The 2,500-nt window shown below is 33.7% G+C and overlaps 1 protein-coding gene and 2 non-coding genes across 3 annotated transcripts in view; 1 reads left to right on the top strand and 2 right to left on the bottom strand.

The window, feature by feature from the left end:
• TRNAF-GAA (transfer RNA phenylalanine (anticodon GAA)) overlaps positions 1 to 45 on the bottom strand; it is a 72-nt gene extending 27 nt beyond the window's left edge. Inside the window, exon 1 of the tRNA in view lies at positions 1 to 45. This exon is cut by the window's left edge and continues 27 nt beyond it. This is a non-coding gene — a tRNA (tRNA-Phe).
• The window catches only part of LOC143554167 (putative serine/threonine-protein kinase PBL7), a 20,358-nt gene that overhangs the window by 5,781 nt on the left and 12,077 nt on the right, over positions 1 to 2,500 (bottom strand). The gene's annotated exons all lie outside the window — the stretch shown is intronic.
• On the top strand, positions 1,432 to 1,504 carry TRNAT-UGU (transfer RNA threonine (anticodon UGU)). The gene has a single exon. It is a non-coding gene; the product is annotated as a tRNA-Thr (tRNA).

Here is a 2,500-nt window from a genome sequence, read left to right on the forward strand (position 1 = left end):
CACGAGGATTTTCAGTCCTCTGCTCTACCAACTGAGCTATCCTACTATTCCTGATGTATCATCCTCATTTTCATTTTACTAGAGAACGTGGGTCTATGTCAATTGAACGGGTATTACAAAGCCTCGTCCAGGTCCTATAATTTGTCAAAAGAACAACTTTGTAGGTTTCAATATGAATAAAAAGATCGATCGTGAATCATTCAAATGGGGATTCCTTGATCAAAGATGTTCATTTGTACATGTATCATATATGCCACATGTGACATGTGATACATTTCCGCTCGGATCCATTTGTATAAAGAGTCTTGAATGAGAAAGATAAGTACTTTTGAACCTCTAACGCAAAAAGTAGAAAAAGGATACAATAAAGAATTAGGGAGTCAAATTGGGGATAGAGGGACTTGAACCCTCATGATTTTTTAAATCGACGGATTTTCCTCTTATTATAAATTTCATTGTTGCCGGTATTGACATGTAGAACGGGACTCTATCTTTATTCTCGTCCGATTAATCAGTTCTTCAAAAGATCTATCAGATTATGCGTGAATGCTTTGATCAATGAATATTTGATTCTTTCTTCAATATGGAATCGATTCACATCAATTCTTCTATGTATACAGGTTTATCCTTCATCTTTTCTGAAGTTTCGATAGAAGGATTCCTCTACCAATGTAAGACAATCAACTCCATTCATTAGAACAGCTTCCATCGAGTCTCTGCACCTATCCTTTTTTGATTTTCGCTTTCTGAACCTTTTTTTTTTCGGAAAACGTGATTTGGCTCAGGATTGCCCATTTTTTTAATTCCAGGGTTTCTCTGAATTTGAAAGTGATCACTTAGTAAGTTTCCATACCAAGGCTCAATCCAATTAAGTCCGTAGCGTCTACCAATTTCGCCATATCCCCCTTTTTGAGATGAAAATCTCATTGCGATCTCGTTCCCTTTTTTCTTTCTCAGAACCGTTTAATTCATTAGATTTAATTCATTAGATAGATGCTGATTCCTGTCTCGAAAAAGCTTTGTCTTTGATCTCTTGTCTATCTTCTTTCATCTTCTATAGGAGGCTCATATTCGATCCAATCAAAAACGATTTTATCATTTCTGTATCCGCAATTCAATATAGGTGGATACATACCCTATATATCTGTCTCTCTTTCACTGATTTTACCCTGAAATTTCGAATACTTGAACGATCGATTTTTTTTTAGAATCTTTAATCGTGATAAAAAAAAAATTCTATATCGCTAAATTAATCGTTATGTTCTATAATATTTACTATAATATAATATTTAACAGTTATTTTTTATTCTATATTATATTCTTTAATATATTCTAATTATATGGATGGAAGAGCCAAGAATTCAAATAGTTAATAGCAAAGATTCTAAGAGTTTGTTGAATTCCTATGTATGTTGAATTTATGTTATGTGAGCCTGCTTAGCTCAGAGGTTAGAGCATCGCATTTGTAATGCGATGGTCATCGGTTCGATTCCGATAGTCGGCTTTTCGCTATTTGTTTTATTCGATGTTTTACATGATTGATAATGCATCTTTGCAATCAAAGAATATTGAAAAAATAAATAAAATAAAGTGTCTTCCTCTTTTCGCAAAAGCCATTGATTTCTTATGTTATTATGTTATAGGAATATCCAACTATCTCACGAAAAGAGACATTTTCTTTTGCTATATATAGAATAGAAAGATCTTTATATTTATCTAACTCATCTCATTATTCTTAATACTTCAGTAAATTTGGCTTTATCTTTATTTAGAATTTAGTTCATTTTTAGTTTAGTTTTATTTTGTAAAATGAAATTTCATCAATAAGAATTAATAATTAAATAGAAATAAGAAGGAGTCTTTATGTCGCGTTACCGAGGTCCTCGTTTAAAAAAAATACGTCGCCTGGGGGCTTTACCGGGGCTAACTAATAAAAGGCCCAGAGCTGGAAGTGATCTTAGAAACCAGTCGCGTTCCGGGAAAAAATCTCAATATCGTATTCGCCTAGAAGAAAAACAAAAATTGTGTTTTCATTATGGTCTTACAGAACGACAATTACTTAAATACGTTCGTATCGCCGGAAAGGCAAAGGGGTCAACAGGTCAGGTTTTACTACAATTACTTGAAATGCGCCTGGATAACATCCTTTTTCGGTTGGGTATGGCTCCGACTATTCCGGGAGCTCGCCAATTAGTTAACCATAGACATATTTTAGTCAACGGTCGTATAGTAGATATACCAAGTTATCGCTGCAAACCCCGAGATACTATTGCGGCGAGGGATGAACAAAAATCTAGAGCTCTAATTCAAAATTCTCTCGACTCATCCCCTCCTCAGGAATTGCCAAACCATTTGACTCTTCAACCATTCCAATATAAAGGATTAGTCAATCAAATAATAGATAATAAATGGGTCGGCTTGAAAATAAATGAATTGCTAGTTGTAGAATATTATTCTCGTCAGACTTAAACCTAAAAAAAAAATAATAAAAACGAATAAG

The sequence above is a fragment of the Bidens hawaiensis genome, unplaced genomic scaffold (assembly GCF_021521415.1).
Source record: "Bidens hawaiensis isolate Kalapana, Puna unplaced genomic scaffold, B.hawaiensis_p1.1 tig00017563_1, whole genome shotgun sequence".
Taxonomy (NCBI): Eukaryota; Viridiplantae; Streptophyta; class Magnoliopsida; order Asterales; family Asteraceae; genus Bidens; species Bidens hawaiensis.